Source organism: Prionailurus bengalensis, chromosome E3, assembly GCF_016509475.1.
Source record: "Prionailurus bengalensis isolate Pbe53 chromosome E3, Fcat_Pben_1.1_paternal_pri, whole genome shotgun sequence".
Lineage (NCBI taxonomy): Eukaryota > Metazoa > Chordata > Mammalia > Carnivora > Felidae > Prionailurus > Prionailurus bengalensis.
In genome coordinates, this window is record NC_057357.1 from 34551658 (window position 1) to 34562586 (window position 10929).

A 10929-nucleotide genomic window follows, 5' to 3' on the forward strand; every position below is an offset into this window, starting at 1 on the left:
CCAAGAAACACAGTGGTGAGATTCTCCTTCTAGCTCAGGACACGCTGAAGTGACAGGGGAATGGTGTTGTCCCCCAGTGCCACTCCCATTCCCTGGAGGGCTTCCCAGAGGCAGCCCTAACCACAAACAGTTCTCCTGCCCAAAACATCACTGGTGCTAAGGTTGAGAAACCCCGTGTTGGAAAACATGTATGTAGTTTCAACACTATGCAAGGTGCTCAGTACATTCTAGGTCCCCTCCTCCTGTGGCTCACAGGAGTGCACTCACACTCACCCCAATTCTTCTTGCCTGTACATGGGAGGGCATTGCAGGGCACCAGACGGAGGAATGAGGCTCCCCTACTCATCTCCACTGCTGGAGAAAATAACTAAGCATTTATGTCTCATCTGAGATCTTTGAGGACTTGGTTAGCATGTCTGACATCTATGGCGTTTCTGAGATCTCTGAGGACACTACTTGGCACACAGCAGGTGCTCTATTAATACTGATCCGTTCCACTGCATGCAAAGGACAGTGTCAAGCAGGATGCTGAGGGAAGGTGCTGACTCCTCTCACCCCTCCCTGGGGGAGCTCTTGGCCCCCAGGAGCTGTCCATCAACTCCCTGCTGAAACCTCACCAAACTGAGATCAAACTCTTTCTCCAGGGCCAGCAGATCCAAAGTCCTTACACCTCCCCATCCTTCCCTCTCCTCCCTACAGACAACTGAAGACGAAAATCAGGAGACAGGGCCGTAGGGCTGTTATTTCCTCAGACTCTGGAGATCGCGGCTGTGACAATGAAGAATCCCATAAGATGAGGCTGTATTGCTGGCCGGCCCCGGGCTCTCGTGCGTGTGAAACAGGAGAAAGGTCCCTGCAGCATGCAGCAGAGTGGGAGGCTCGCAGTGAGTCCTCTACTAAGATTAGCTATTGTCATGAACATTATCAGAATCATCACTCACATAGTTTGGGTCCCTCCAGAAACAGACCCTGACACAAGGACAGAAGTGACCCAGGCGATGCCAGTAGGGGTGGGCTAGTCAGACAGGAAAGGAAGAGCAGGTAATGATGTGATCGCAGGGGCAGCTGGGGTGGCATTCCGCTGGGGAGTGCTGGGGGCTGGCTGGGTAGGACATTCACTTCAGAGTTACCCCACTAAGGGGCTAGGGACCGGGGCATTCACGCACCAACGACTGCCAGTCACGGGTTGAAGACTGCCCGCCCAGGGTGTCAACTCCCCAGTGCTTCTGGCTCTCCCCTTTTGGGTTGGGCAGGCTGAGGTGGCTGTGGAGAGCCCTTGGGGTGAGTCTCAGGCAGCGACGGTTAGGAGCGAGCATGCAAAGAAGTAGAGAATGCTGGGCCAGGTCATCGGCAGGGGGCTGCTCCCACCGCCCCCATCACCAATGTTGCCGGTTGACCACGGCTAGAGTCTGTTTCTTACTTTTTTCCCCTTTAAAATGACTTTAGAACAGGTTCACAGAAAAATTGAGGAAAAGATAGAAAGATTGCCCATGCACCCATCCCCTGCCCCCACACATGCACAGCCTCCCCATCAACATCCCCACCAGAGGGGATGTTTGTTACAACTGACGAACCTGCACGGACACATCAACACCCAACGTCCGTAGTGTCCACGGGAGTTCGCTTCTGGTGCTGCCCACTCGCAGGTTTGGACAGATGTATAGTGACACGTGTCCATCATTACAGTGTCATACGGACTTGTTTCGCTGCCCCCGAAATCCCCTGTGCTCTGCCGGCTCGCCCTCTCTCCCCTTAACACCCTGAAACCACTGATCTTTTTACTGTCTCTGTAGCTCTGCCTTTTCTGGAATCATCCAGTACGTAGCTTTTTCAGATTGGCTTCTTTCACTTAGCAATACGCATTTAAAGTCTCTTGCATGGCTTGTTATGGCTGGGTCGCTCATTCTTTTTCAAGCACCGAATAATATTCCAGGGTGTGGATATGCCACAGCTTGTCTATCCATCCACCCAGTGAGGGACATGTTGCTTGCTTCCAACTTTTGGCAATTACGAATAGAGTTGCTGTGGGGTGCCTGCCTGGAGGCACCCCAATGCTCAGTTGTGTGTGACTCTTGAAATCGGGGTTGTGAGTTAGAGCTCCATGTTGGGGGGTAGAGATTACTTAAAAATAAACTCTTTGAAAAACGAGAGAGAGACAACAGAAGGGTGCCCAGGTGCCTCAGTTAGTCAGTTAAGCGTCTGACTCCTGATTTCAGTTCGGGTCATGATTTCACGGTTCCTGAGATCGACGTCCACGTTGAGCTCCATGCTGAAAGTGAGAAGCTTGCTGGGAGTTCTCTCTCTCCCTCTCTCTGCCACCCCTCTCTAAAAACGAGAGAGAGAGAGAGACTGGAGCTGCTATAAACATCTGTATGCAGATCTTGTGTGGACGTCAGTTTCCAGCTCATTCGGGTGAATACCAAGGGGTGCCGTTGCTGGGTCATCGTATGGCCCAAGTATGTTCAGTGCTGTAAGAAACTGCCGGACTGTTCCACAGGGGCCGAGCCATTCTGCGTTTCCACCAGCAGTGAACAAGAGTTCCCGTTGCGGCACATTCAGAATTTGGTGCTGTCAGTGTTCCAGATTTGGGGAGAGTTTTCTCTTCTTCCTCCCTCCCCTCCTCCTCTAGCACCATCATCTTTGGCCGCTGCTAAGGTTTTAAAACGCCATTCTCCTGTGCTCTCGCAGCTGGTGCTCACCTTTTTCATGGCATTCACAAGCCCATTCATTCAGTCGCTGGGTCGCGACTTGACGAGCGGATTCAAGTTCTCATTCACTCCTCTGTTCCCTCACAGTCTATTCTCCCACACCTACCAAAACTGTTGGCCGAAAGCTTACTCTGTGTCAGGGACTGGGCTGTTAAATGATCTATACCAGGGGGTGTCTCCTCTGGCCAGTGAGCTCCTCGGGGACGGGTCCTTGGCCTGACTCATCATCTATGGGGCAGGGGGGCATCAGGGGGGGCAGGCACAGCACCCAGCGCAGAGCAGGACTCAGTATGTGCTTAGCTGACACAAATTAGAGAACACAGTCTCCTTTTATTTTTCTGTCTTTCCAAACTGAACACCCCGCAAAGATACCAGGCTTTGTGGGAACTAAACAGTTGCTTACCTCATATTTCAAAGGCCCTTCCCACCAGAAAAGGCTTCCTGAGAATGAATCCCGGGCCCCCTGGGAGTTTGCAGGCCTGGAGTCCATGCAAATGCTCAGTCTCCTGCTGAATTCGGAGGCGGTAGATGGAGCTGCTTTGCCAGAAGGTACCAGGCCCTGGAGCCGACTCCCGGGAGCAGCTCCGGAGGTGAACTCCAGTCCGAGACCCACCGCTGCCCCTCAGCCCTGTGACTTTGGGCCTGTCTCCGACCCTCTCTGACCTTGGCTTTCTAAAGGCAGATGGTAGCGTCCCCTTGCTGGTTGCTGAGGGGACTGAAAGTGGTGGCTTGTGCTCAGAGCTTGGGACATCAATGCTCACTCCCCATCCTCCTTATGAGGACCACTGCATCGAAGCCGCGTTCTTTGAAATCCCCTCCACTGGCCTCTGGACCCCAGGGAGATGACAGCCCTCCCCCCCCACGCCACTTCCCTGTGTGTCACCAAGGCCTGACATCTGTGGTGCTGGTCCTGAGCCGGAGTGCGCGCGCTCTCGGCTGCCTTGGCCAGTCCTCACGTCTGGGACACAGCACAGTGAGCTGAGCTGGCCATGCCGTGTGCACAGAGACCGCTGGTGTCTGGACTGGTTAGAGGCTATACTGGAAACCGCCCGGCCGGCCTCGGGTCAAACCCACGTGAGCTCCCAGCCAGCCTGTTGCTCACAGGCTGTGGGACCCCTGGGGGCCCCTACTCCTCTCTGACTCTTGTTTCCTTGCAAGGTAGAACAGGGTGATCCCGCAAGGGGCATTGGCCCAATGGAGGAGCGTTGACAGTTGGGTGTCTCCCTGACTTCCTGAGCACCTCCCCTGACTCAGGGAGTTCAGCTGTCACAACTGGGAGGAGGAGGGAGCCAGTCCAGCATCTAGCAGGTGGAGCCAGGGACGCTGGGGAGACATCTGGAGTACACAGGACAGCCCCACCATCGAGGGTAGTGGACCCCAGATGTCAAGAGTGCTGAGGTCACGAGGCGCCCTCCGGCTCCTCCAGTGAGACAAGTGAAACCCACAAAGGCCCAAATCACCCAGTGGCTGTTGGCACATTTCAACCTCTCAATTGAGTTGAGTCTCAGTTTCTTTATCTGCACAGTGGGGGTGAGAACCACAGCGGGGCCGTGGAGAGCTTTAAGAGAGAGAGAGCCTGTAAAGCATCCGTCCTGCCCAGGGCTGTACAAACAGCTGGGAACACAGCAGTGGGAGGACCCCCACCCCACCTCTGGAGTCTCGTTCTGATTCTTCCCCTGGGAGGCCGCCCTCCCCTCCCTGCCGGAACAGCCAGGTGTGGGTTGTCGTGGAAACCTTTCCGAGATGGTGCACTCAAGAGTTTGATTTTTTTTTTTCTCCTCAAAATAACCCATGCTGTCAGTCAAGTAACACTGAGGCGCAGTGGTGTGGCAAGTGAGATCATTTTTGCCATTAGCAGCTGAGCACAGCGCCTGGCTGGGGAGGTTCCGCCCCTTGCAACAGGCTGTTAATAGCAATGCAGCAGCAAGTAATTAAGAATAGTACCTCCCCCCACCCCCAAGCCAGCTCACGTACCGGGTCCTTCACAGGCACATCAAGTACGACCTTGACAGTAAGTACCACTAGCGTGCCCATTTCACAGACACGGATGCAGAGGCACCGAGCTTTAGTGCCTTTCAGAGGCCCTCACTGAGAGGGGGTGTAGGGGGAAGGCTCAGTTCCTTTAGTCCATGGCCCCAGCATCCGAACCATCGGCCCCACGCTCTCTTCTTTGTGAGCTTTGAAGCTGGAAACACCATTACCTGCCCCTGGAGCCCATTTCTGAGCTCGGTCCTTCCTCATCCAGACACTCCCGCCCCAAAGACATGTTCCTTCCTGGCTCCGAAACGGTCGCTTCGTAAAGCCTAAGGCAGAATTGGGTTTCAGCTCCAGTACATCAAACCCTTCCATCTACCCCAGGACAATGGCACAGCATAGCCTCCACTCCACTCTTCCTTGTCTTCAAGCAATCCCTACTCTGGGCAGGAGGCAATAGAAAGAATGCTGATTACAGCGTCGGGCAGACCTGGGTATAGACCCCTCCCTCGTTACTTCCTAGTCCTGTGGCCTTGGACAGGCCACGTAGGCTTTTGAGCCTCAGCTGACCCACCTCTAAAATGGGTTCAGGGTTGGTATACTGATAAATGAGATCAATGTAAATGCCTAATAAAAACGTGGGTTTGGGGGCGCCTGGGTGGCACAGTCGGTTAAGCGTCCGACTTCAGCCAGGTCACGATCTCGCGGTCCGTGAGTTCGAGCCCCGCATCAGGCTCTGGGCTGATGGCTCGGAGCCTGGAGCCTGTTTCCGATTCTGTGTCTCCCTCTCTCTCTGCCCCTCCCCCGTTCATGCTCTGTCTCTCTCTGTCCCAAAAATAAATAAAAAAACGTTGAAAAAAAAACGTGGGTTTGGTCTGAATTTAGGTGTGGGGTTAGCTGGGTACTGGGCGGCAATCAGAACCAACATGTATGATATGCAGCAGGTTACTTAGTGTCCCCCAAGAGTCGCTGGGGACCCGTGCTTTGGAGCAGCTGCCAGTGGCTTAAGGGGACTGATGACTGTCCTGAATTCCTTGGGCTGGGGGTGGGGGTTTGGGGGGTGGGTAATAGGTTCCTGCTGTCAGTTCATGAGGCTGGGGCGCCACCTCGTGGCGAGGGTCCTCCATGGAGCCGGCCCTGAGGTGAAGCGCCCCACGGGGCCAACGTCCTCAAACCTTGCAACCCCCAGGAGAAAATAACCCCTAGGCCCCTTGGGCGGATGGGAAGCCAAGAGCACGCTCATCTCCTATCTTCACCATTGGCTGCCCCGAGCAAGGACCCTGCAAACCGTTTTTCTGCTCAGTTCGTTCATTCACTCATCCGCTCATTCACTTGGCAGGGCGGGCTCATTCCTCAGGATTTACCTCCCATCTTGGGCCCCCTCCCCTGCCCCTGGTGGACGCTCCCCTGGCCCCAGGACGGCTTTACTTTTCTTCACAGCCCTTATCAGCCCTGTCCAGGTTATAACGCCGAAACCACTAAAACATAATTCTTTTGAAACCGATAGCACGTGTCAGTCTTACGTGATTCACCAATGAGGGACAATGCAGGATGACAAAGCTGGTTCAAAAGGGAATACGAGACACAGGGCTGTGTACCCTCCCCAGGGAAAAGCGACAAGCTGAACTCGGCATAGTAGACACAAACTTGGTTTGTGTCCTGCGGGGCAAGACCACTGTCCCCCTGGGGGGGTTATCTTCCTGCTGGACAGAAGAGAAGTCATCATGTGGCTTCAGGTTTACAGAACTGCAAAATACTTGCGCTCAGACCAGTCGGGTACATGAACGCGCTTTTGCAGATGCTGCAGCGTGCAGCCCCCTTCTGGCCTTACTTCTGGTTTTTGGATCACTGTTCTTCCCAAGATGTGATGCATGCTATGTATTTATTTGTACTTTTTGCCTGTTGTCTCATCTAGCATTGGACTCCAGGAGGGCACGGATGTGAGATGTCTTGCTCCCTGCTGCTTCCCAGGCAGCCTGGTCAACATCCAGCATGGGGGAAGTGGTGGACAAATATCTGCAGAATGACCAGGTGTGTTAGGCTGGGGGATGACTCCAGTCCTGTCCCCATGGAGCTCACCATCTATGAGGGAGACATGCAGGGAAACAGACAGTTATCACACCAAGTTTTAAAAGGGTCGTATTGTAGAAGGCTCAGGGGCCGTGTACACCTGGGGAAGGCTTTCTGGAAGAAGAAACTAAGGAGAGGGACTGGGTGAGAGGAGTTTCAGAGGGTGGGGGCTGCTAAGAGCATGGTGCATTCTGGGAGGAGGAGGGAATTCAATATGGCGGACAGGATGGGGCTGGAAAGGTAGGCGGAGACTAGACCTTGAGGGTCTGGTGGGCTTTGCAAAGGGGTTTGGGTTTTATGCAATGACCTCTCATGGCAGTTCCAGCACAGCCTGAGCACCCACGACTGGTATCCGGCCTGAGAAGCAAGTCTCCAAATTCACAAGGATGTAGATGTTCACAGCAGGAAGATTTTCCATCACATTTAAATGCTGAAGAATAAATATTTTTCATAAGTCTCATCATCTGCTCACTATGCCCTTCTGGTCAATCTGCCCTTGGTGGAGGGGGCAGGGTTGGGTCTTCAGAAGCCGCAGTCATCCAAGTCAGAATGTTGGGTGTCACCCCCAGCCCTTCTTCTTCCTGTACCCACACCTTCCTTTCATCCCATCGCCTTTTTTCCCATCAATCAGGAAATCACATGACTGAAGGCCAGACCAGGCTGATGAGAAGGAGGGTCTGTGTGGCGACCAAGAGCAGGGCTGTGCGCTTTTCATCACTGAGGCCAGAGTCTGTGGCAGCAGCCCTGCCCCGACTTCCCATGTGACACGGCCCTTGGTGGCTTCAACAGAGGGCTGAAAGGCACAAAACCACCAGACCGGTATCAGTCTGTCGGGAGAGAGCTGTGACATCCCTTAAGAGGTCACGGATTTAAAGGCCACCAGTTGGCTGCCCCACGCTGCTGGGCAGCATCACTAGCCCATGTTGTGAGAGCAGATCCCCGCTGATACCTGCTTTGGGACGCTGCACTGAGCTGCCACATGAGAAACAGCACAACCTGGAAGGTCTCTCTGGTTTGAGCCGGGATCCAGGGCTGCAAGTCCCGCTGCTTCCAGTGTCTGTGCCGCAGCTGTTTGCTGGGCACGTGTACTGGCCACCTGGCAGAGGTGGGTTCCAACTGGCAGTTACTCCCAAGCCGCCTAGGTGTCAACCTGAGTTAGCTTTCTGGGAGGACGCAGGCAGGAAGCACCGCGCGCCCGGAAGCACCATCCCCCTGGAAGGACCACGCACACAGCTGTTCTGCCCCTGCACTCGCGTGTGGGCAGACGGCTGTGAGAGCTGAAAGCCAAGGTGTATGTAGGTCACCTTGACACACAGACGGAAAGACGGGTCTCCTACTGACGTTTCACATCAGCGTCACTGCCCGCCAACTTACAGCTCCCTGAGTCTAGGCCACCCCGTGGGCGGGGGTCTCACTGCAAACAGGATTCTTTTTACTCTGTATGCAGAACTTGGTCTCTGAGGTCGCTTCCCCAGGAAGCACGTCTCCCCCTGCTGGCAACCCATGGCATGTCTTGTTGGACGTGGGGTCAGCGGTGCGGAGGATGGCTTGCTTGCCTGTTCCTCTGAGGGCCTTCCAGGTCCCCAAGGTGACCCTTGTGTGTAACGCAGAGCCCGGATTTAAGGCAGGCCTGTTCCACGTGACTTTTCACATTTGCTCCTTGCCCAGCTACTGCCTCAGAATACAGGGACAAAGAGGGTCCTCTCTGTACCAGAGAGAGGTACGGATTGCTCACAAAGATTTCTCTAGCAGGCGGTGATGCCAGGCCACAGTGTACAAGCTGAAAATGCTCCCAAACCAAACAACTGTATTGCATCTACTGAAGACTCCCCTGGTATATCTTACGTGGATTATCTAATACAATTTTCACAGTAACTCTGTGAAGACAGGAGTCTTACCATTTCACAGATGAGGAAACTGAGGTTCAGAGAGGCTAGGCCACTTGTCCAAGGTTGTCTGGCTGGTCTGGGGGGCAGAGCCAGGATAAGAACCTTGGGTCTGCCCAGCCCGAGTTTGTGCTTCTAACCAGGAATGGCGCGTCCCAGCCCTGCTCCCCACAGTGGTGGCTGGACCAGCGGTACCAGGGTCACCTGGTGGCTCGCTAAGGTCCAGGAGGACTGGAGTCAGAATCTGCATGTTGGCAAAATCCCGGGTGACTTGTGTACACAGTACTTTGAGAACCGAGGGGGCCATGTTTGTTGGTTTTAGCAAATCTTTTCTGTGCAGGCTTGAACAACCAAGTCCCCACCCTGGGGCTGTATATTCTCTGGAAATGTTAGAATGTGCAAAATAAATAGATAAGTAAACAAACAGACAGACAACTCCAGAGGTCTATCTAGATTACTTCCCTAGCAGAACATCTCCATGTTTTCATGATTCTGAAATATTGCTGCCAAACAAGCTCTTAGCGGTTCAAGCAAAGCTATAAAAACAGGGTGAGAAGGGTGAATTTTGACTCCGAGAAGTGAAAATCTGACGATGCTTTGAATTATAGCCGATCAAGATTAATTCCAGACCCACTTAGAGGAAGCTTTCAGGCAGAGTGCTTTCTCGCCCTAATGTGCCAGGTGAAAGGAGCGATGACTCTATTGCTTGGTGCCGCTTACATTTATGGGCTTGTCCCCACAAGGGCTGGGAAAACGTCAGTTAGGGCTGACACGGGGCCAGCTGGGGGCTCGGTCTCGTGGGGCTCTGTTTTGAGGACTCATTATTCACATATCCTGTTGTGATTCGCGACTCGGTTTAATTACGGCAATTTTATCAGGGAGGGTTTTGTGTCGGAACCTCCGGAAATGGGAAGAGCTCAAAGGCTATGCATCTTGAACCACTCACCGCGCACAAATCACCGGGGTCTTGTCAAGGAGCAGAATCCGCGTCAGGCCTGGGGCTGGGGCTGCTGCCACCGGTGGCCGGGGAAACTTGCCGCGGGAAAGCGTGGAGAGTGTGGGCTCCGAGCCCGACGCTGCCATTTGGCAGCTCTGTGATGTCGGAAAGGTGGCTTAACTGCTCTGAACTCCAGACTTCTCATGTCAAGTGGGGATCACTCCTGCCCTCTAGGGTCTTTGTAAGGCTTAGAGACGATGCGTGTGAATCTCCTTCCCACTCCCAGAGGGGAGGGTGAGACTCATTCATGGACGTTCAGCTGAGATCCGTCTTTTTTTCCTAAACAAGCTAACATTCTCCCTGATCCAGATCTCTGACCCTCAGCGCTGCCGCCCTGGGGGCCGTCCTATGCATTACAGGACGTTAGCAGCATCCCTGACTGGTAGCACCCACCTCCCGGAGTTGTGACCACCAAAACCTTTGCAAACACTGCCAAGGGCCCCTGGAGGTAACAATGTCTGCAACTGGGAAACCCTCTCCCCAGCCACAGTTCCTATTAATTGTTCATTCGACAGTTTGTGTTGAGTACGTACTTTGGGCCAGACTGTGTGCCAGAAACATGTGGATATTTAAGCCAGACAGGGCCCTGACCTGTGGACATTTTTTCTGTTTAGAGCCGATGTCTTCTCAACTGTTCGGTGGATGTAACCAGACTACTAATGTCACGTCCTGGCTGGGAGGATGAGGTGAGTTAATCTGGTGTCCGAATGGAGCCGGAGAGATGCCAGGAGCAATCTGGGCTGTGGGGCAGGCAGGGAGGCGCACATGCTGGGCCTGGGGTCCAGGCCTGCAGGAGCAGCAATACGGGAACGGGATGTGCAGGGAGGGCCCAGGCAGCAGGAAGTGGGACTGGACCGGAAGGAGGAGGAGGGGGAGATGGTGGGAATGGTCGTAAAGCATCAGGAAGGGGTGGAGACAGGAGGGCCAAAGAGCAAAACATAAAAAATCAGACGGAGATGTGCTCCTGTGATACAAGCCGAGCAGGGAGCCCCAGGGCAGGAGGGGAAGGAGCCGGGCTGTGGGAGGGAAGGCTGTGATGCAGATCATGGCACGGACCCCGGGGCAGCCACACAGGGTGGGGAAGAGCGGCTCTTTCTGTTCTGGGCTCCCACGATTTTGGTTACAAAGAGTTAAAACAGAAAATAAAGGTCACTTGGCCAGCTCCTGCCGCCTCCTCTGAATGGGCGTCCCCAGAGGGACAGGAACGGATCACAGGCAGCCTTGGAAGGAAATGAGGTTGCTTTGCCTCACTCTGCGTGGTGTTATTGCCGCCGGTGTGGCGTGGACATTAAAC